Source organism: Aegilops tauschii, chromosome 7 (genome assembly GCF_002575655.3).
Source record: "Aegilops tauschii subsp. strangulata cultivar AL8/78 chromosome 7, Aet v6.0, whole genome shotgun sequence".
In the NCBI taxonomy this organism is placed as follows: domain Eukaryota; kingdom Viridiplantae; phylum Streptophyta; class Magnoliopsida; order Poales; family Poaceae; genus Aegilops; species Aegilops tauschii.
The window spans coordinates 577971068-577995488 of record NC_053041.3 but is presented as its reverse complement, the minus strand read 5'-3'; the positions used below and the strand labels follow the sequence as shown (position 1 = coordinate 577995488).

General features: G+C 47.1%; 1 long non-coding RNA gene across 1 annotated transcript; it reads right to left on the bottom strand.

Moving 5' to 3' along the window:
* Positions 1–9211: 9211 nt before the first annotated feature.
* LOC141027804 (uncharacterized) lies at positions 9212–13297 on the bottom strand. Its single transcript, XR_012189733.1, has 2 exons — positions 11516–13297; positions 9212–10787 (listed from the first exon to the last, which is right to left on the bottom strand). It is a non-coding gene; the product is annotated as an uncharacterized lncRNA (long non-coding RNA).
* Between the last annotated feature and the right edge of the window lie 11124 nt (positions 13298–24421).

Here is a 24421-nt window from a genome sequence, read left to right as displayed (position 1 = left end):
CCGTTTATTTGGGATATTGTGAGGTTCGAGTCCCCGCACACCTCAAGGCGTTGTATGCCCAAAGAAACAGCCATCCGGACACCATGCAGTAGTGCCTCATATTCGGCTGCGTTATTGGAGTCCGTATACATGATTTGTAATACGTAACGGACTGTGTCCCCTGTAGGGGATGTTAGGATGACACCAACCCCCAGTCCGTCTAACATGTCCCTCTTCCTCTCGTTCAACGACGAGGACAGCGCTCACCACCTGGTGAGTTGCAGATATGTACAGCAGCATAGGTTCGCTGACGTTAGGTGCGGCAAGGATTGGGTTGTTTGCTAACAAACTTTTTATTTCTTCCAACCCGACTATTGTCGCGTCCGTCCACTCAAAGTGGTCAATACGTCGGAGCAGGCGATATAGCGGCAGCGCCTTCTCTCCCAATTTGGAGATAAAGCGGCTTAAGGCTGCCCCGCACCCAGCTAGTTTTTGGACCTGTTTTAGGTCTGTTGGTATTGCCAACTGTGACATGGCTCGTATTTTGGCCGGATTTGCTTCGATTCCTCTATTGGAAACAATGAACCCAAGCAGCTTTCCGGCCGGAACGCCGAAAACGCATTTTTCCGGATTGAGCCGTATGTCATATGTTCGGAGGTTGTCGAATGTAAGGCGCAAGTCGTCCACCAATGATTCGACATGTTTAGTTTTGATGACTACATCATCCACATATGCCTCCATCGTCTTGCCAATTTGTTTTTCCAGGCATGTTTGAATCATGCGTTGGTAAGTGGCGCCGGCGTTCTTGAGTCCGAAAGGCATAGTGTTGAAGCAGAAAGGCCCATACAGAGTAATGAATGCCGTTGCGGCCTGATCGGATTCCTTCATCTTAATCTGATGGTATCCGGAGTATGTGTCGAGGAAACACAGTGAATCGTGTCCTGCAGTTGCATCAATGATTTGGTCAATGTGGGGCAGTGGGAAGGGGTCCTTAGGGCAGGCCTTGTTGAGGTCTTTGAAATCGACACAAAGGCGCCAGGATTTGTCCTTCTTTGGCACCATGACCAGGTTGGCTAGCCAATCCGGGTGTTTTATCTCTCTAATGAACCCGGCTTCAAGTAGTTTGGCTAGATCCTCCCCCATAGCTTGTCGCTTGGGTTCGGAAAATCGCCGCGGCGTTTGCTTAACTGGCTTGAACCCCTTTATAATGTTGAGGATGTGTTCGGCCAGTCTGCATGGGATTCCTGGCATATCCGGAGGATGCCAGGCAAAGATGTCCCAATTCTCGCGCAGGAATGCTCTTAGAGCGGCGTCGACCGTCGGATCTAGCTGTGCTCCAATGGCTGCTGTTTTATTAGGATCCGTCGGGTGAACTTGGAATTTGACTATTCCGTCCGCTGGCTTGAAAGAAGTGGACTTAGGCCTTTTGTCGAGGATTACGTCGTCTCTATCCACTTTGGAACACAAAGCGGTGAGCTCCTCGGCCGCAAGGGCCTCGGATAATGCCTCGAGGGCCAGGGATGCGGTTTTGTTTTCGGCGCGGAGTGCTATGTCCGGATCACTGGTGATAGTGATAACTCCGTTGGGCCCGGGCATTTTGAGCTTCATGTACCCGTAATGGGGTATGGCTTGAAAGCGTGTGAATGTGTCTCGCCCCAACAGGGCGTGATATCCGCTGTTGAAAGGTGCCACATGGAAGATTAACTCTTCGGACCTGTAGTTCTTCGGCGTGCCGAATACCACATCAAGTTTAATTTTCCTCGAGCATCGCGCTTCTCGACTGGGGATAATGCCTCGAAAGGTTGTACTGCTCTGCTCGATGCGGCTCTTGTCTATTTGCATTTATCGAGCGCGTCCTTATAGATGAGGTTCAGTCCGCTGCCGCCGTCCATGAGTACTTTAGAGAGCCGAAAGCCGTCGACGATTGGATTTAAGACCAAAGCGGCTGGTGCGCGGACTGATCGAGCCCTTGGTTCGTCGTTGGCGGTGAAAGTTATCGCCGTATCGTTCCAAGGGTTTACTGCGACTACTTGGTTGACTTCGGCGAGGTCAGGGAGTGCCCTTTTACGCCGATTATTTGAAGAAAAGGTCTCAAGACCGTAAATACGTTGAGATCGTTGTCCTCCGAAGGGTATTTCTCGGAGGTCGTATTGGTGAGGATAGCCTCACCGCTCTTGGCCATCTGCCGGAGTACCCAACATGCCCGAAGGCTGTGTGTTGGTTCGGAATTCAGCATTGTGTGTATCCGACATGGCTTGTCGAGCCATTCATCAAGTACGGTTATGTGTCCCATTGAGGGCTTAAGTTCCTTTTCCGTAGGGTGATGATCAGGTGCCCCGTGGGGGTGCATCCTTTTTGCCCGTCCGGTGGGTGGCTTAAAGGTCGGCGGTTCCCACCGAGCTGTCTGGGCTTTCCAGGCGCTTTCCATGGCGCAATATTTCTGTACTATGTGTGCCAAATCTGCAAAGTGCAGTATGCGGCGTCGGTTGAGGGCATTGAGGATACCCTCGTCCGTACAGTTGCTGCAAAATACTGAAACTGCGTCGTCGTCGCAGCAATCTTTGATCTTGTTTTTAACAAGGAGGAATATGGCCCAAAAGTGATGGACTGTTTCCTGAGGTTGCTGCCGCACATACATTAGGTTGCATATGTCTGGAGGACTGGAATTGCTTGGGGGATATTGCTTGTGGTGGGTGGGCGGGCTTAAATCCGAACCCTGACCCACCGTGGGATCCGGAGTTTTAAGAATTTCTGAGGTCACTAGCCCAGGATCCGGAGTATCCTGGGAGTTTTCAGGCTCGACGCCTGGTTCTATGTTCGGAGGACAGGGAGTCTCCTCCCGAATATGGGTATCCGGCTCGCAGGGCTCGGAAATCCGAACATAGCTTGTTCTCAGCATAGGGGGAGAGTTATCCTTGGTTTGCTCCTCCACAACCGCAACTAGATGGGTGATCGGCGGGGACCTGATTTCCCTCTGATCGGGTTTAAGCCCGATCCGATCATAGTCTGCCGTGACCCCCAGGGCGGCGATGCGATCTAGCAGTTCGTTCAAAGATGAAACATCAGCCGAATCCATCTTATCCGAGTGTTCGAGGCCAATGCGGAGATGATTTTTGGTGGTTTGGGAGACCGGCTTTGTCTTAATGGCCGAGCGGGGACCCATGGTAAAACTACCAAGCTGGAGGATCTGCCCAGGAGCTAGGACCCTTCCAGAGGTGATTTTGTCGTTGACGACAAGGCGAGCCATTGATCCTTCTGTTAACGACACAGAGGAACTCTCAATGAAAGCACCAATGCCGGTATCAAAACCAGCTGATCTCGGGTAGGGGGTCCTGAACTATGCGTCTGAGGATCGAAGGTAACAGGAGACGAGGGACATGATGTTTACCCAGGTTCGGGCCCTCTTAATGGAGGTAATACCCTACTTCCTGCTTGATTGACTTTGATGAGCATAGGGGTTACAAGAGTTGATCTACGTCGAGATCGTAATGGCTAAACCCTAGATGTCTAGCCTGTATGATTTGTGATTGCATCTACGAACTAAACCCTCCGGTTTATATAGACACCGAAGGGGGCTAGGGTTGTACGGAGTCGGTTTACAGAGAAAGGAAACTACACGTCTGGCCGCCAAACATGATGTCCACGCAACGGAGAGTCCCATCCGGACACGGAGGAAAGCCTTCTATCTTGTATCTTCACGGCCCATCAATCCGGCCCATGCCACATAGCATAGACGCCCGAGGACCCCCTTATCCAGGACTCCCTCATTCGTCGCGAGGGAGAACAGAAGAGAAGAGAGAGGTGGGGTTGGAGATATGCGTGTAGGCCCCACATGTAAGAAGGAGGGGCAACGATGCTCAGAATAACTCTCTAACGCCGTCAAAGCACTTTGACTAGACGGAAGAGGGGTATAGTTTAACACCGTTCTTTAGGGGTAAAGATGAGGTCGAGACAAAGTTAGGGGGGAAATGTAAATGTCCCTTCTCATAAATCATGAAAAATTGAAAAATTATGTACATAACCAGGCATCATATATGATATATTGCATATGCTTGACAAATAATCATGTTCTCACATCAAAACCCGAGCGCCAATCAGGTGTCCGAATTCAATAACTAAGCTTCGCATCAATGCATCATTTTTTTGGAAAAGGAGGATTACCCCCGGCCACTGTATCAAAACAATGCATGCAGCCACATTATTAAAGAAATATCCAAAAGATCTGCAGTCTAGTACAAGCTCACTCAAAGCTTAAAATGAATGAAAAAGAAGATAAAATTTGCCACAACCGGCAAAAATAGGTCGAAATGACTGAACATCTAGCCTATTATTTGACCGCCATCCAAACCGATTGTAGATATCCCAAGCTACCATATCCCATCTAGTACATCCGGTATCCAAAAGCTTCTTGGCTTTCGCAGGAGTGAATAATGACCATGTACAAATCCAAGTAGTGGCCCTGAAAATAACCTGCAAAAAAATTATACCAGTTTGTCTATTAAAAAGCATGTCATTTCTGCAGTTTCATACTCCTATTGGAGGTTTGGCCCAAAGTAGTAGCCCAACTTAATGCGCATACTCCAATCCAAATATGGTCTGCAGTGTTTAGCTCAACTCCACTTAGCCACATCCCAAATAACATGTTAATACTACTTGGAGGGCTGACATTAAAGGCTATATGAATCGAACGCCATAAAAGTTTGGCAAAAGGACAATTGGGAAAGAGGTGCTTATCATCACAAAAACATCATCGTTGACTACTGTAACGCCCACGATGCGGTTATATCTCTCACGTGTCGAGGCACGACTTAGAGGCATAACCGCATTGTAGGTTTTGTCGCAAGAAGGGTCATCTTCACACAATCCCATGTAATGAACAAGAATGGGATAAAGAGGGTTGGCTTACAATCGCCACTTCACACAATACTTAAATAAATCATACATCATTCAAAATACACACATAGACCGACTACGGTCAAAACCAAATGAAAAGAAGATAACCCCAAATGCTAGATCCCCGATCGTCCCAACTGGGCTCCACTACTGATCATCAGGAAATGAAACATAGTAACGACCAAGTTCCTCGTCGAACTCTCACTTGAGCTCGGTTGCGTCGCCTGCACTGGTATCGTCGGCACCTGCAACTGTTTTGGTAGAATCCGTGAGTCACGAGGACTCAGCAATCTCACTCCCGCGAGAGCAAGACTATTTAAGCTTATGGGCAGGAAAGGGGTAATGAGGTGGAGCTGCAGCAAGCACTAAGCAAATATGGTGGCTAACATACGCAAATAAGGGCGAGAAGAGAAGCAACGCAACGGTCGAGAAGCTAGAAGTGATCAAGAAGTTATAAAGAGAAGTCACCATTGTGAACATCCCTCGATTTAAATGGATCAAAGATCCATGCAATTTATTTAGCTGGGGTTTTTTTTAAAAGGGTGCAAGATGACATGATGCAATGCACATGATGTAAAGATGAATGCAACGAACAAAACAAATCACACGATGAATCTCGGAATCCATGGAAGGTATCAGGAGCACCGGTCTCGGGGCGTTACAACACTCCACCACTACAAGAGGATCTCGTCCCGAGATCTAGGATGGCACTGGAGAAAAGCGAAAGAGGTAAAGCAAAGTTGCTTCTTTGACAAACAAGTGAAACCAATGAACCTTGAGAGGTTGAACAAATCAAAAGAAAGAATACAATGGAGGTGAACGAGATTGCAAACATTGTGTTAGCAGAGAAGAACAAAGAACATGATGAGAACTAAGAGCTTAGGGGACAAGAAAGATTTTGAAGCCACTCCGGTCAAAACAAGATAGAGTAGGATTAGAATGATATAATTTGGACAGCACTCCGACTGAAAATGGAAGGAATTAACATGAACTTGAGAAGATGGGATGATACTTGATGAAATCAACAACACACTGCCTCCAGAGCTATTGAAAAATGTCACAAGGGGTAAGAAAGATTTCAGACCGCACTCTGGTTGAGGAAGGAGGCAAAACTTGATAAGATGGGAGAGCTCAAATGAAAATACGACACTCCGGTTAAATGGATAAGCAAGGAAAAGAACATGATCTCCAAAATGAGATGATGGGTCGAAGAAAACATCACAATGCCTTCGGGACAAATGAAAGAGTGGAATCAAGAGAACAGAGAAGAGAACAACAACTTCTATCACAATTGACAACTTCTATCACAATTGAATTTGAAAGAGCCTCCTTAAAAAGAAGGATTGAACGGTGTTGTTGGAAAACCAACAACGAAAAGAATAAGCTTGTAGTGGACTTATGGAAACATCTCAACATTATGAGGTGACAAACGGCCACTAAAGGAAGCCATTGATTTCAGTGAGAGCACCAAGGCGATGAAAAACTTCTTTCACCAAGAGGATAGGAGAAAACTTGGATCATTGATAAGCACCATATTAGCAACATTCCTTAGGGAAGGCTTTAGGTGAAACATGACACAAGATAAATCCAACGAAGAGATTGGTGGATTTAAAATATCTCATTCTTGACAACATGTGAATCATGAAACGCGAACTCAAATTGTCAAGAATAACATAACACCACCTCAAATGATAAGGTAGAACGAATTGCACTTTGGAATGCAGGAAGAAGAATATTTGAGCTCTTCCAACAAGAATCTTGGGAACACTTCGAGAATGAATTAAATCCTTGATGAACCACCATGAAGAAACTCCATGAAGAACTCCGGTAATAAAAGGATGATAGAAAGAAAGAGAAGTTGAAAACACAAGGTGAAGCCTTGCAGTGATAAGATGAAGCTTTGAAATGATATAACCGAGAAAACTTGGAACTCCGGAAAGAAAGATGAACAAATGAAATCAAGAATTTTGATGAACCTCCGGAATAAGGAATTGAATTTACTCGATGAAACAAGAATAAGAATTACATTATGCTCATCCTTCACCAATTAAATTGATGACAAGCAATGGATTTGGCATACTACTTATTCTCGTAGAAAGGATTAAGATAGATATGGCGCAAACTTGGGAAGGTCTTCAATGAACTACCGGTAGGATTGGAAAGAACGAATGGATCTATATGATAACGAAGGAAGAGAACTCTTGAACGAACCACCGTAAGAATTGATAATGAACGAAGAAAAGATAAAGAAACACCGGGAAGAATTAGAAAATGAACGAAGATACTTGAGAGAATTTAGATACAAGTGAACGCAAAGATCCCGAGCTGATTAGATAATACTTGAATGATGCACCGGTATGATTTGGAGAACGAGAGCTGAAAGCTTGAATGAATAATTCTGAGATGATGGGCTCCGGAGAATCAAACTGAAAAGACTCCTGAAATGCTCCAGATGGGTGAAAAGAATTCTCACAATCGAAAACAATTATGACAGGATGGCATCAAGCTAGAACCATGAATCTTGAAGAGAATGAAGCGAGATTTAAGAGAAACTCTTCTTCGGTCTTCAAATGTTGAGAATGACGATGAGAAACACCACCATTAATTGTTGAGGCACTCCGGAATGAAAATTGGAATGGTTGAACCAACGATGAAAAGAATTTGAAAGATCTTGGAGAAAGACATATGACTGATGATAACCCATTCTTACGTCAATCCTTGAAAAGAATTTTAGAAGCTCCGGGAAAATTAGAAGAGTCAGGTAAGATCCTAGGAAAAGACCTATGGGTTAGGGCCCACTCAAAAGAACCACCGTTGAACGATTGCTTGAAAAGAGAGATTGCACCGGTTGAATTAAATGGCTTGAATGAGATAGCATCCTCAAAAGAACTTGAGTGAATTGAGAATGGAAACTTGAATCTTCTGAGATATCTTCATCACTCCGGAACAATTGAATAGCGAGAAGTGGATGATTAAGAGGTGCACCGGTACGAGAAAAACATTTGAAACGAGGAAAAGATATGATCGACAAAGCTTGAATTTAATCCACTAGAGAAGAAAGAGAACGAATAATGATGAAGTTAAGGCTCCGTTAGTATCTTCCTGAGAATCACCGGATAAGAACATTGACGGAAAAGAATGGAGAGACTTCCCATCTATAAGATGGATACTTGATTAAGAAATCTGAGTCCTTGAAGAAAAAGGGTGGGAGGGCGGGGAAAACAAAGACAACTTGGGACGGATGAAGCAAACACTATTGCAAAGAACTGAGAATTGATCTCGCGAATGTTGAAATGATCGGATCCACATGAAAAAGAGCATGTCGGTTGGAAAAGAAATGGCATGACAATCTCGATGATCAAGAAGGATTGGTATTCACATAGAAGTATGAGAACACCGCTTAGGAAAGGTAAGGAATCAACACTTGACTTCGAAGCAACTCGAATACCACAAACCAAAACAAAACAAAGGATTGGCTTAGGAAATAAGCCGGAAACAAACATATGATAGATCCCATATCGTATCATGTGTCTGTTGGAAAGATAATCTAGGAGCTACTTGAATTCCCACTTATAAACGCCCAAAACTTTCTGGTTATGCAGTCAGGTGTTGGGGATATAGGGGACGCAATATATCTCACCCAAACTAACAATCCCTAGATCCAGTTGTATCCATCCGTCAACACATAACCAAGAAAACTCCGGAAATCGTGTACCTCAACCTTCGAAAAGCATCCGTTATACGAGTTATGGCAATACTCCCGAACTCCCGCCCCAGTACTGGGTGGCGTCGAGGTGATCTCACCAACAACTGCATAAAAGAGATTTTCGATGTCGGCGAAACTCAGGTATTCCAGAACTGCAACGATAAAATTATGACGACAACACCTCGGAGCTCAACTCCCCGGGACACTGCCACAACCCCTAAATGTCAGGAGGCACCAAGAACAATGTTCTCGTCACAAAACCATCGAAACAATTCCAAGATACCCGTGTGATCCTAAATTTTTTTTAGTGAAATTTGAGAAGAGGAAAGTCAAAACATCTACGTCAGGAGGCCTCACCGGAGCGACGAAGGGACTGAGGAGTAAAAAGAATCCTAATCTCCGGTATATATAATCCTAAGACTCAATTTTTTTTTCTAGACTCAACAACGTCAGCGATTCGATCAAGCAGGGGGCTCCTAAGTCGGGGATGGCTCTGATTACCAACTTGTAAATCCCATGATGCGGCTATATATCTCACGTGTCGAGGCATGACTTAGAGGCATAACCGCATTGTAGGTTTTGTCGCAAGAAGGGTCATCTTCACACAATCCCATGTAATGAACAAGAATGGGATAAAGAGGGTTGGCTTACAATCGCCACTTCACACAATACTTAAATAAATCATACATCATTCAAAATACACACATAGACCGACTACGGTCAAAACCAAATGAAAAGAAGATAACCCCAAATGCTAGATCCCCGATCGTCCCAACTGGGCTCCACTACTGATCATCAGGAAACGAAACATAGTAACGACCAAGTTCCTCGTCGAACTCTCACTTGAGCTCGGTTGCGTCGCCTGCACTGGTATCGTGGGCACCTGCAACTATTTTGGTAGAATCTGTGAGTCACGAGGACTCAGCGATCTCACTCCCGCGAGATCAAGACTATTTAAGCTTATGGGCAGGAAAGGGGTAATGAGGTGGAGCTGCAGCAAGCACTAAACAAATATGGTGGCTAACATAGACAAATAAGGGCGAGAAGAGAAGCAACGCAACGGTCGAGAAGCTAGAAGTGATAAAGAAGTGACCCTGAAGCTACTTGCGTTCATATCCAAACCGTGTTCACTTCCCGGACTCCGCCGAAAAGACACCATCACAGCTACACACGCGGTTGATGTATTTTAATTAGGTCAAGTGTCAAGTTCTCTGCAACCGGACATTAAAAATTTCCCATCTGCCACATAACCGCGGGCACGGCTCTCGAAAGTTTATACCCTGCAGGGGTGTCCCAACTTAGCCCATCACAAGCTCTCACGGTCAACGAATGATATTCCTTCTCCCAGGAAGACCTGATCAGACTCAGAATCCCGGTTACAAGACATTTCGACAATGGTAAAACAAGACCAGCAAAGTCGCCCGAATGTCCCGACAAATCCCGATAGGAGCTGCACATATCTCGTTCTCAGGGCACACCGGATGAGGCAGATGTCGGGTTGGCATAGACCCTGGTTGCCCAGGGGGCGCCGGACATCGCTCGGTTTGGACCAGCACTCAGAGGAGCACTGGCCCGGGGGGTGGTTAAAATAAAATGACCCTCAGGAGCGCGACTCCAAGGGAAAAAGGCTTAGGTGGCAAATGTTAAAACCAAGGTTGGGCCTTGCTGGAGGAGTTTTATTCAAAGCGAACTGTCAAGGGGTTCCCATAACACCCAACCACGTAAGGAACGCAAAATCAAGGAACATAACACCGGTATGACGGAAACTAGGGCGACAAGAGTGGAACAAAACACCAGGCATAAGGCCGAGCCTTCCACCCTTTACCAAGTATATAGATGCATTAATTAATTAAATAAGAGATATTGTGATATCCCAACATATCCATGTTCCAACATGGAACAAACTTCAGCTTCACCTGCAACTAGCAACGCTATAAGAAGGGCTGAGCAAAAGTGGTAACTTAGCCAAACAACGGTTTGCTAGGAAAGGATGGTTAGAGGCTTGACATGGCAATATGGGAGGCCTGATATAGCAAGTGGTAGGTAGCGCAGCATAGCAATAGAGCGAACAACTAGCAAGCAAAGATAGAAGTGATTTCGAGGGTATGGTCATCTTGCCTGAAATTCCGCTAGGAAGAAGATCAAGTCCATGAGGAAGACAAACGGACGTAGTCGAACGAACCCTCACAACTCCGGAACGTAACCGAAGCTAACGAGATAAGCAAACCGGAAAGAAGCAACAACATGGTAAACACACAATCATAAACATGGCATGATGCACAATCAAGTATGATGCATGTCCGGTTTAAATGAGGCATGGCATGGCAAAATGTAACAAACAATACTACAAATTAAGTGGAGCTCAATATGCAACGAGTTGCATATTGACAAAACACCACATCAATTATTTAGTTAACTCTCGGTTATGCTACAAATCAATATTAAATGTTGGTTAACATGGCAAGAGATGAAGCATAATAAAACTATCTATTTAAGCAAGTTTAAATGAGGCCGGAAATAACAAACAACGATTCCGAAAAATCCCCATGTGCATATAGCAATCTAATGCAAACAGCAATTTTAAACATTTTTAAAGTTGTTACCATGATGCGAATGACATATTCAAGGTTGGATGCAATTTTTATGAAAAGTTGACAAGAAGGATGATATAGAGCATTTGGTCACCATGGCGGAACGAAAGGGTGCCACGGCAACATATCGGTACCGGTAACTCGATTGAGATACCGATGCAAAAGAGAAGTGTGCGGATGTGTGGAACACGCAAGAGATGGTGGCGTGCTCCCGGTTACCGGGTTCCCACGGGTCGACGGCATGGCAAACTAGGAGCAAAGTGCAATGACAACTCGGACACGATGCAACCACGGGCATCTCATACAACACATGCATTCGTTCACGGGCGTCGTCTCGGGGTTATACCTTTGAAGCGTGCATTTTGGGGTGGAACGAGTAAGTCGAAGGAAGTAGTGGTACACGGGTCGTAGAGGAAGTAGTCGTTCACGCAACGGTAGTGGAAGTAGAGGTACTATCGGTCCTCGCGGTAGTGGTACACATTTTTCTGTAGATGTTCGGGTCATCGTGGAGGTACTTGCCGCATCGCCGGGTGGAGTCGTACACTTGGTCTTGTCGGATGCACGACAACGGTAGTGGAACTTGGCGCTTGAGGTTCGAATACGGGGTCGGACGTGTAGCCGTTCATAGTCAAACTTGGCGCATCCGGGTTGAGTACTTGGCGAGTCCGCACGTAGAGGTACTTGGCGAAAAATCCTAGAGACGATGCGTCCGCGTACGGTTCTTGGCGGCGTTCTTGCTGGTCCAAAAAGAAGCAAGACAGGAGGCCGGCGGCAGGGGCTTGGCGCTGGTCGATGCGGGCGAGCGGATGCAGCGGCTTGACGCAAGCAGGGCGCCGTGGCTCCGGGAACAAGGCAAGGCGACAGAGTCGCAGGGGAAGCCGAGATCCACCGGATCCTGGCAGAGCACGCCGGCGGCGACGTCGTTCGGTGGAGAAGCACAGAGCGGACACGGCGATGGTGGCGCAAGAAGGCGAGGCTGGCACAGGAGCTTGAGGGCGCAGGTGCCATGGCGCTGAGCGACGAGCTGCTCGATGCAGACAGAGGCAGCCAGGGGACGGAGTTGGAGGAGGACTGCGCTCCCGCGGTTGAAGACGAACGGCGATGGCGCGGCATTCTGGGAGGCCGCAGGGCGCGGGGACGGCAGGGGCGTGGTCGCGGGGCTCGTCCATGGTGGCCCCGACCTCCGGAGCACAACGGGGCGGCGAGGAGGGGCGAGGCAGCTGGCGGGGTCGGACACGGAGGAAGAGGAGCGCCTTGGCGCTTGCGAGCAGGCCGGAGGCGCGCGACGGAGAAGGATGGCGGGGACAAGTGAGCTCGCAGCTGCCGGCGAGCTTGGCGAGGCCAAGGCGGCGAGGCGGGGCACGGCGGCCATGGAGGCGATGGGTGTGTGTGGCGGCGGCGCACAGGGGGAGAACGAGGAGGACGGGGATCGATCAGGAGAGAGCTAGGGTTATAGGTGCGGCTGGGCTTATGGCAAGGATGGTTGGGCCTTGGTGGGTCGGTCGGCCTGGTTGGTCAGGCCCAAGAGGCCGGCGGGCGCAGGCTCTCTCTCCCTCCCTCTAATTTTCTTTAACAGAAAAAGCATTAGAGAGAAGGAAAAGGAAGAGGGGCTAGGGAAAGGAAGTTGAGCAGGAGGACAATTTTCCGGGACTCGTAAAAATGTGCTTGTTCCAAAAAAAATGGAGTGGGCAAGATTGCAAGGTTTACATTTGAATTTAATTCAAATGGTTTGAACAAGGAGTAGGAATCCGAAGTTTCCGAAAATGTTGAACATTTAGGAAGAGCCTCGATAAAACGATAAAAGAATAAGAGGACAAGTCGGAGACCAAGAATTGAAATAACAAAGGCATTGGGATTTATTTGCAAGTGTGTCCAAGGTAATTCCACAACCATGGAATACTTTATAATAGCTCCCTAATATTGGGAGGATAAGTTATAAAGAGAAGTCACCATTGTGAACATCCAAGATTTAAATGGATCAAAGATCCATGCAATTTATTTAGCTGGGTTTTTTTTTAGAAGGTGCAAGATGACATGACGCAATGCACATGATGTAAAGATGAATGCAACGAACAAAACAAATCACACGATGAATCTCGGAATCCATGGAAGGCATCTGGAGCACCGGTCTCGGGGCGTTACAACTACCCCCCCCCCCCCCCCCCCCCATCTTTCCTTTGCTAAGTTGTCCTTAGTCAGAATCACCTCCTTGTGAACAAGACTTTGATTCTTATAGGCACTTTAATCTTCCAAATGTGTAGTGATTTCGGAATTGGACCAGAGTCAATTAAATCTAAATACTAGATTTCATTGAAAAAATCCCATTAGCAGGTAGTCTTCAATGAATCACATCTGGCTTGTCAAAGAGTTGATGTAACCACGCGTCTCATTAGTCTCCTACTAAAGATCTCCTGAACTGATGTTCAGAGAGACATACTGCAATACCGTGGCAACATAAACATCAATGCATGATATATGTCATCAATAAGAACAAAACATAATGCAAAAGGATGGTTTTGTATAGCGGTTTAGCAGGCTATAAATGACTAAATTTAGCACTATAGCAAAAAAATAGCCGGCTATTAGCGTCATTTTAATTTAGGGCTAAAAGTGCATAGCTTTAGCGGGAGAGCTCTAAAAGCCTGTAGCGACCTATTTAAAACATTGATCATTAGAGATTATTTAACCGTGAACAAGCATGGGATTAAGCTAAGCACATGTCGATGACCATGCAACGGCTGTCTTCTTGGGAGCAGCGGCACGCATGCCCTAGGAGTCTGACTAACTGACAGGGCCGGCACTAGGATAAGAGCACGAGACTGACAAAGGAAGGGGGAGAGAGGGACACCCCCCACCGGGGAGCCTCGGATGGAGAGAAAGCCGAAAGCCGAGAGCGCATGCACGCCCTAGCTCGCAAGCTCGCCCGTCAGAGAGGACAACGCCATTGCCAGCAACTCCTTCTCCCTGCCTCTCTCTCTCTCCACACAATTCCCTTTCTCTGAAAGCTGCAGAAGAGAACAAGCACAAGAGCTCCAACTCGACCTCCGGGCGCGTGGGCCCCACCGCATGCGATTTCTCAGCTCAGGTAGCGGATGGAGTGGATGATGGATGGGGGCCGTAGGCCGGCTGTAGCGTAGAGCGAGCTAGCAGTGCAGTGCAGACCAGACAGACAGGAGCCTGCGAGACAAAGTTCTTGTGCTTGGCTCGGCCTGGCCCCCAGGCATCGCCCGAGAAAGGCCATGGCATGGAGCTGACTAGCTAGCCTAGTGCAGCTACCTACCTAGGGCTAAGGGCTGGCATTGGCATGCACGGCCTCCATCATCATCTGCCAGCTCTCTCAACAGATACCAGTATACCTTGTACAGTACAACTATCTACTACCTGTAGACGTGTTATGGTACATAGACAGGCAAGTATGCGTGGTCTTGTCATGGATGAACATACGTGTATATTCTGTTCAAAGCTTTGGGGTGCACAGTTTCTCAGGAGATCATTCTTGCAAAATCAGCTTGTTCTATGGATTCAGTAGCATCGTATGTGTAGCAGCATCTACCCGTAGACGTGTTCTACATACAGATGCATGTGTGCATGGTCATGTCATGTCTCTGCTCAGAACTTTTGTGGTGCACAGGTTCTCAAAAAGGCATCGCGTATGCTTGCCTGACATGCACTTTTGAGCTTCATCGAAAGAAAAAAAAAGATGCGAACTAGGAGAATATTTGTTACAACAATGAATCAACGGAGCATGTGTATTTCTTCTTCTTTCAACAAATTCACATTTTTGTGTTGCTCCCAACTCCCACGTACTAACTTGGAAGCAGTATGCTCAAAATTAGAGTAAGAAGTATGCATACACATTGGGCTAGATACTTTGGAAATATCTTATACTTCGTTCGATGACTGGTTTTTTCTGCCCAACAATCTGTAAAAGAAATTTCAGCGGATGCGCATGCAATGTTGGCATTCTGGAAGAATTGTATACATGGGGTATAGTGTATATGCCAACAAAAATCCATTATTGCAAGAAATAAAACCATTATTGCCATGGGCTATAGTGTATAAGCTCCTGTTCCTGAAACACACCAAGTGCTCATCTCCAGGTATTCTAGCCAGTTATATATAGTAGTTAGTACTCCTATCAGATAATTATGAGAAATGCAACACTAGGATTTTCTGACGACACCTGTGTTTCAGGAACAAGACACCTCCATTTTCTGAAAAATACAGTACAACAAAACCCCTGTGCTTTGTTAGCTCTAAAATTTCAGTGTTGATAAAACGGTGACAGAACTAGTATGAGAGAAAAATACAAAGATGGCTGTAAAACATAAGACCATGAATGAATGGACAGCACATACAGGAGAAAAAGAGAACTTTTGGTCGAACAGAAAGTTGAAACTGAAGCTCGACAGCCCTAACACGCATGGCGTCATTTGCAGCAGCAACGCTAACTGTACGTCACTAGGCCAGTAATCCTAAAGCGAATAAGATCAAATCCTCATACGTTTCGATGTAGTGCCAGCCCAGCACGGACAAAATTACAAAGTAACGGCCGACATGTATGATGCCTGCTGCATACTTCCGCAGCCATCAAAAGTAGGTAGCAGCAGGTCCAAACAAACAAAAAGACGCCCTCCAAATACATTTTTGCCTACCAAATCGAAACTGAAAAATGCTACAGGAAATAAACAGGATTCATGCGCAAGAGCTTTTGCACCATGGTGATGAGAAGCAAGATCATCAGAACAATTAGACTGCTGCCTAGCAAACATAAGTGCAGATTAGTGTATGTTTATTCCTGGCCATTTCTATTAGCAAAAGGGTAAGCCAAGCATGGATCAAACCAGATTTTCATCCAAGATTTAGCTTAGAGATGCATAAACAATAGGAATAGAGAAACCGAGCAACAGTCTTGGCCTTTGGGGATCATAAAGCAAGAAAAAACAGCTGCAAATCATATCACACTAGCTCAAGCTTGAACAATTAGAACATCAAACTAATCTTTGTGAACCCTCAAAACTGAAAGCCGCTGCCCAATCAATCAACTAATAAGAACCGCAAGAAGTCTAAATCGCATACTATGGAAGTACATCTATCTCCATGTCATCTGTATATGCATCAAAGTATCTCTGAAATACTACGTTATGGTACATACTACCTAGCTAGACTAGACTAGACACATATGGAAATCAAGATGGGATCGAAGACAGAGATCGAGGGAGGCATGTATGTACGCATGCTTGGCTCCTTGCACGCCACCCACAGCATCCAATCACGCCGCGGGTTGGGCTACATGAGTGGCATACAGGGAGCCAGGCACACAAGCACGCACGCACGGCGACGAGCTGATCAAGCCCATCAACCGGTCGATCACACAAACAAACCTCCGCAAGAACTGTAGCCGACGAGGGATATGTCACCATCCATCAGTAGCAGCAGCCAAAATTGAAGCGGTACAAACAAGAGAGAGATCTTGCTTGGGGAACACAGGTACGGCCGGAGCTGCTGGTGGTGGCATGGAAGCGCCGGGAGCGGCGGCGGCGGTGACCAGGGGGGCGGGGGGAGGTGGGTGCGGTGCAAGGAAAGGGAAGGGGGGAGTAGCTGGATTTTATAGAAGGGGGAGGAGACTCTGGCTGATGTTACCGCCGGTCTACCGCCGGTCCACCAAACCCAACAACGGTTTATTCCTCTGATTGTTTACTAATGGGAAATCAGAGAGAGTGGAAAAAAGATTGGCACTCGGTGCTAGAGACATGTGCATGCATTATGTATTTTGGGCTTGGATGTATGCATGGGGGGTTAATTAATTAATGAAATCACTAAACTTTTGCATCTTTTCAGGGCACATAATAATTGCACTGTATATGTGGACATTTATACACTACTCCTACTCCACTTTAAGGTATTGGTTTGCTGGTGCAATATAAAAAATAATCCAATTTATTGATTAGTGGAAGCTACTAACCTCCATCCGAATTTATTAGTCCTCACCTCACCGTGTTTTAGGTCAAAGTGTGCATATTTGACAATCAAATTGTTAACACATGTCACTAAAAATTATATTGATGGATCCGTATTCGAAAGTAGTTTTGATGATACTACTTTTGTACATGTAACTTATATTTTATTAATTAAATTCATGATTAAAATGTGACCCAAAATATAAAGGGTCTAGTAAACCAGGACGAGGAGCTAGTGATTAGCAAGTAGTAAAGATGAGATCGCAACTCCGCCTCCTCCCTTAAAAGCATAGGGCTCCTTTGCCTCTTGCTGGCGTCGCCGCCGGTCAGTCACGTCTCCGTTGGCCTTAGGGCCATGGTGGTGAGGTGGAACTCGGGCCTTGCCGGTGGGAGGGCTCTGTTTTCAGATGTTTCTTCGAGTTTTTATTAGGGTTTATGTCCTGCTGAAGAAGACGAGACGGCGGTTGCTCCCTAAAGGTGGGATAAAGTTCTCTCCGCCTAGCCCATCCCGGTGGTGTGTCTAGCATCGTCGGTGGGCGTGTGGAGGTGTGTCTCCGGCCTATCTATCCCTGATGCGTTTGCTCGGATCTGGTCGTAGTTCGTCTACGTTCATGTGCCATGCGTTTGCTCGGATCTGGTCGTAGTTCGTCTACGTTCATGTGCCTTCAGATTGGATCCTTCTGATTTGCACTACTCTTCATCAGTGAAGGTTGCTGTTCTGCTACGCTGGCCTTTGCACGACGACTTTCCGACTGTCTACCACAACAAGTTTTGCCCGTCTGCGACGAGGGAGGGACGATGACGACGGCACCCCTTCGGCTCGCTTCAGTGCTTGTAGTTGTCGCTAGGTGGTCTACGGATCTGAATATACATTTTTTAATTTATGGTTTGTTGTATTACCATGATTGAAGATGAATAGATGGAAGTTTTCTTGAGAAAAAAAGTAGTGATTAGTAAGTGGAAAATACATATATAGAGAGTTTGTACTCCAAGCCAAGCAAAGCAAAGCGGTGCACTCTCCTCAACAACAACCAATGGCATTGAGAAACTATATAACTAATAGCAAATATCCCACTTGGTTAGTTGACTGATTAGTTGCACCCTTTTTTTTGTTAGGTTGGAATGGATGAAGGAGCTGCAAGCTGGCTTCTCCTAGGCCCGGCCCCACACGCAGTGGTGCATGCTACGCACACTGTGAGCTTTGGCTCTGGATGGAGACTACAGAGAGCAGATAGGCAGAGGAATCGTCATTATTCCCATACCGCAACTGCACAAGCCATCATCTCATCCCAGCCTTTCTTCCTTCTCAGCGAGCGAGGGAGCGAGGGAGGGGAAGCGGGAGGGAGAAGGCGAAGACACATGGGATAAAAGCGTGCTCCTCTCTAGGTTTTTCCATTCGCTTGTGATGGATCGATGGAGGTGGGGTTTTGTCTGGAGCAGTTGGACGGCATGCGCTCCAGATTCTTTTGCGCCAGCCTCTCCATACCAATCACCAAACGAGATCATGTCTCTCTCTCTCTCTCTCCCCCTCTGCGGCTCTGCCCTCTGCCCTCTGCGCAGTTTGGTAGGCACACGAGTCAGGACCATGCTCTGCGCGCTGCCGGCCGGTGACTGTTACTCGTGTGTGTTTTTACACTGTTGCTGCATGCACACACACGCAGTGAATTTTCAGCGCCACTGTTCACGCCGTTCAGTACTCGCACATCTGGCCACAGTCTTAAGGAGCAGTGGCAGCGTACATATTATTTCGCTTTCTTTGGCGGCATTTGACTCCATGGGCGATCGATCATGTAGTCGTTGGTGTATGTACTCGGTTTATTCTCTTGTCGATGATTTCATATGTTATCCACATGAGTGTGTATGTAGTACTGACAAGCTGTAACATATGTTAGGTCGTTCCTGTTGGCCCCAACTGTTTCATACTCCTACTGTGCTGGGCCACCGATTGTTAATTAGCATCGCGGCCAGCTGCTGATACTAGTATTTAACTGCCGCGCCAGCGGAGGAAAAGCTCGCCTTTGTTTCCCCTTCGCTCACATCTTTTGACCGGCAGCCGACCAAGGTCCTTTCAAGAAAGAAGATCACTTGGCATGCAAGTGAAGAATGGATTAGTTTAGTAGGCAACATTATAAAAGCTAGCCACCACTAGCATGTAAAGATATACAGAGTAGTGGTATGAAAATTAGTTGGTTTGGTTAGGCTGGAGAGGGTGGTGGTCAGGCAGAAAGAGATGCATTGGCTGGGTGAAAAGAGAGAGAGAAAGAAGAGAAAGCTGGTTGGAGTTGGAGGCAGCGCCATGGAGCGTAGCTCTTGGGGCCTTTCTCCCGGAGGGAGGACAAGGGAATGTTCTCCAAAATTAGTGGTTGCCACCACCGGCCACACGGCCGCACATGCAATGCGCGCACGCACGCAAAAGCCAACAAGCCAACGCTCGCATCTGTCCGTGGGAAGTCGACCCGAGTATCACATCCGTGGATGGAAATTAGCAAAATGCTCTTTCAGAAGAAGATGGTAGCAAGAGTGACCGTTTTAACAAGGAAAATCACCGTGCATGCAAAATGCTCTATGTATTTACCATATGCTTTTTTTCATGGCAGAGATATGAATGGAAAAGCGCAGGCGATATTCGGTCAACGAGTGTGCAGCGTGCGGTCAGCTAGGGGAGAACATTTGGAGGCACCCGTCCTGTGGTCGGATTCTGCGGGGGCCACGCGTGCCGCCCATGTCTCCGCTCCGCTGCATGCGCAGATGAACCCGCTCGGACGGAGCGGACGCCGGTCTTGCATGACATGATGAGCGACCTTGTAGCGTGCATGCATGCAAGGTCGTCGCAGAGAGCGGCCGGCCGGCCGGCCGGCGCGCGTGCATGTGGATGTGGATGTGGAGAGGGCATCGTTGGTTTCGTTCATACTGCCGCGCATGCGCGTGCGGCGTCCCTCATCATTCCCTGCTGGCTACCAGCCTACCTACGGACTTAATTTGGATGCTCATGTATATATGTTACTCTTGATTACTGACTAGTACTACGACTAGAGTACAGTACAATTTTATTGTAAAACCTGTGTGATTCTTTTTAAAGTGCGCAAAAGAGCTACGCATTCGATTGAGAGCGCCCACGGTGCAAAGAGAGGGTTAAAAATCACCCGAAATGGAAACGAGGACCGAAGCATGAGCATCTACAGCAGGACACGGCAAATCCGGCCTATCAAACGGGCGCGTCCGTGGACACTGACTGGTCACTCCTCAAATTGCGTAATCCACATCCACGTATCTCATATCCGATCTTCTATATCAATACTAAACCATGCAACATCAATAAAACCAACATAGATCATGAGCGGACATAGAAATAGGCATACAAATGCACAATATGTTCATCGAAAGATCACAGTCGGATCTTCAAAATATCGCCAAAATTCACATAATGCACATAATACGACGGTCAAGTTTAAACTATATCTAAAACCTTGAAATTGAAGTGAAGAAGGTGGATCTTCACTACTTCCTTGCCCAGCCTTTCCCCTTCAGGTCGGCGGCGCAGCTGTACGTGTCAGCGGCTGGTGGAGGTTCGTCTGAGTCATCGGACGAGGCGCCGTGGGATGAGGAGGAGGAGGAGAGGATGATGAGCCCCTTGAGCTGTCGGACGGCCCTGTTCTGCTGCCGCTTGACCTTCGATAGCCGAGCCGCCTCCGCCGCTGCCTCCACCGCCTCGCGCTCGAACTGCTCAATGGCAATCCAAAGCGCCTTGGCTTTCTTCTGGCGGAGTGGCCGAGCGTCCATCTCCGCCATTCTAAGCGGTCGACGATAGACCCAAGCGAGGAGCCGCTCGTCCTCGCGTAGCTTCGCGCGGCGGCGCACAGATTTATCTATTGTGTCCCTCTCCCTTTCCCGCTGCCTCTCGCGGGGGGCAGCACGCGCCTCCGATTACGGCGTGCGCATCCAGACTGGCGGGGCGGGCACAAGCACCCACCGCTGCCCACGTGGGAGTAGCAGCCAGCGAGGGTAGGGGGGTGTCGTGGGGAGGCACAGACTGCCCTTGTGGAGCTGCATGCGGGCCGGGAGGGGCCAACGTCATCGTCTGCGCTGGGCCTGCGGGGGAGAGGCAAGATGGTAGATCCGAAACTGCCCCCTCCCCCCCCCCATGTCCACCTTGGACCTCTTGAGGGCAATGCCGAGGGCCAACTCCTCGTCGGCTTCCAGGTCAGAGTCGGAGCAGTTGTCGAAGCTCGACGTGGTCGCCTGAGTGTCAGACTGGATCGGAATCAGAGAAGAAGAGACGGAGCGAGAGCAGAGATAGTTGAGGAAGGGTTTTCGGATGGAGAATATTTGTGCGGACGGAGTGGGGTCGGGTTGTGCCGGGCTAACATGGCGGACGGGCCTGGACACACCCTAGATTTGGGCTGGATATGAGGGGCGCCGGATAGCCCGAGGGGTTGAGTCCCGTTTGAAGCGTTCGCCTCGATTGGTTTTATGAGACCGGTCAATGACCGGACTGTCCGCCCAGGCGTTTGAGGCGTGTTTGGGGCACCCGCGTGTAGATGCTCTAAAAACAAGCCAAAGTGTCGAGAACAAGCAGTACTAGGAAATACCTTATAGGTAGAGGCTTATCAGTAGCGCGGCTCCACTTAGCGCGCTACTGCTACATTACAGTAGCACGTGCTTGCTGACCGCGCTACTGCTACACATTTAGCAGTAGCGCGTGTGTGCTGAAAGGCAATGCTGCTAAGTGGTATACCCACTAGGCTAGGCGTAGCAGCAGCGCTTTTCCCAGGGACGCGCTACTGCTAAGTAGGTAGCAGCAGCGCGGGAGCATACAAGCGCTACTGTTAAGTAGATGGCAGCAACGCGGTTGCGTACCGTCGCTACTTCTACTGCTACCTTATCCTCTTCGTCTCCACCTGTCTCCCCTCCTCCTCACTCACTCACTCTCCCTCTGTCATCGTATGTCGCCGTGCTCCTCCCGCCGCCGCTGCATTGTCGCCGTCCGCGAGCTCCTTCTCCTCCACGCCTCCGCCGGCACCCTAGGTGAGGATGCCCAGCCCTCCTCCCTCCTCCTCCAGCCGCCGCGGATCCTCCTCCCTCCTTGATACGTCTCCAACATACATAATTTTTGATTATTCCATGCTGTTATATTATCAATCTTGGATGTTTTATAATCATTTTATATCATTTTGGTACTAACCTATTGTCTTAGTGCCAAGTGTCAGTTGTTGTTTTCTGCATGTTTTTTACATCGCAGGAAATCAATATCAGACGGAGTCCAAATGCAACGAAACTTCACGGAGATTTTTTATGGACCAGAAGGAACATAATGGGCCCTGGCTGCGCCTGGGGGGTGCCCGAGGGGGGCACAACCCACCAAGAGGCCCAGGCGCACCCTGGTGGGTTGTGCCCACCTCGGGTGCCCCCGGACCGCCTCTTTACTCTATAAATACCCCAATATTGCAGAAACCCTAGGGGAGTCGACAAAATATTCATCCAGCCGCCGCAGAGTCCAGAACCACCAGATCCAATCTAGACACCATCTCGGATGGGGTTCACCACCTCCATTGGTGCCTCTCCGATGATGCATGAGTAGTTCTTTGTAGACCTTCAGGTCCGTAGTTAGTAGCTAGATGGCTTCCTGTCTCTCTAGCTGAATTCTCAATACAATGGTCTCTTGGAGATCCATATGATGTAACTCTTTTGCGGTGTGTTTGTTGGGATCGATGAACTTTGAGTTTATGATCAGATCTATCTTTTTATATCCATGAAAGTTATTTGAGTTTCTCTGATCTCTTATATGCATGATTTCTTATAGCCTCGTATTTCTTCTCCGATATTTGGGTTTTGTTTGGCCAAGTTGATCTATTTATCTTGCAATGGGAAGAGGTGCTTTGTAGTGGGTTCGATCTTACGGTGCTTGATCCCAGTGACAGAAGGGGAACCGACACGTATGTATCGTTGCTACTAAGGATAAAACGATGGGGTCTATATCTACATAGATAGATCTTGTCTACATCATGTCATCGTTCTTATTGCATTACTCCATTTTTCCATGAACTTAATACACTAGATGCATGCTGGATAGCGGTCGATGTGTGGAGTAATAGTAGTAGATGCAGGCAGGAGTCGGTCTACTAATCTTTGATGTGATGCCTATATAATAATCATTGCCTGGATATCATCATGATTATTTGAAGTTCTGTCAATTTCCCAACAGTAATTTATTTACCCACCGCTTGCTATTTTTCTCGAGAGAAGCCACTAGTGAAACCTACGGCCCCGGGTCTTCTTTCTCATATATTTGCCTTTGCGATCTATTTTTCTCTTGCATTTATTTTCAGATCTATTAAACCAAAAATACAAAAATACCTTGCTGCGTTTTATTTCTATTTATTTTATTTGGCGTTCGAGCTATCAATCTACTATGATTTATCTCACATCTGTTTACCTATGTTGAGGCGCCGTACCCCGGAAGGGATTAACAACCCCTTTAACACGTCGGGTTGCGAGGATTTGTTATCTGTTTGCAAGGGCTGTTTACGTTGTGTTGCTTGGTTCTCCTACTGGTTCGATAACCTTGGTTTCATATCTGAGGGAAATACCTACCGCCGCTGTGCTGCATCATCCCTTCCTCTTTGGGGAAATACCGACGTAGCTTCAAGCGACATCACTCCTCACTCCTCCTCCTACCTTCTAGGGTTCATACTAGTTTATAGTTTGAAAATATACTAGTTTTTAGTTTTTAGTTTCTATATTATAGTTTTTAGTTTCTATATTATAGTTTATAGTTTACTACATTTAGTTGGTAAAAAAAATTCTCTACTTGTTATATTATGAAATTAGGGCATTTTTCTATGTCTCATAGTATATATTTCAGCAATCAAACTCTAAGTTATGTGAAATTAGGGCATTTTTCTATGGTTCAAGAAGTAGACATTAGGTAAAAAAATCAGGGCAGTTTTCTAGGGTTTAGGAAACAAATTGCAGACAGTTGAATTTTTTATTTGGAATCAAATTGGATATTCTCATAGGATGCTATATACTAGCCATTTGATGATTTGGATAGCATATCAAGCATAGCTCACATAGTTATTTTATTTGTGTGCAGGGAAGATCATCGACGTGCCGCTCGACGACACCCAGAAGTTCACCGGCATCCTCGATAGTCATCCATTGAGTAAATTAAGATGGTCTATCTGTTACTGTGATATGTGGAGTAGTGATGTGTAGTAGTAGCATGTGTATGTGCTTGCCCAAGTGCTATCTTAGCTTTTATTGTTTGCAGCGAAACTCCGAGTGGCCTATGT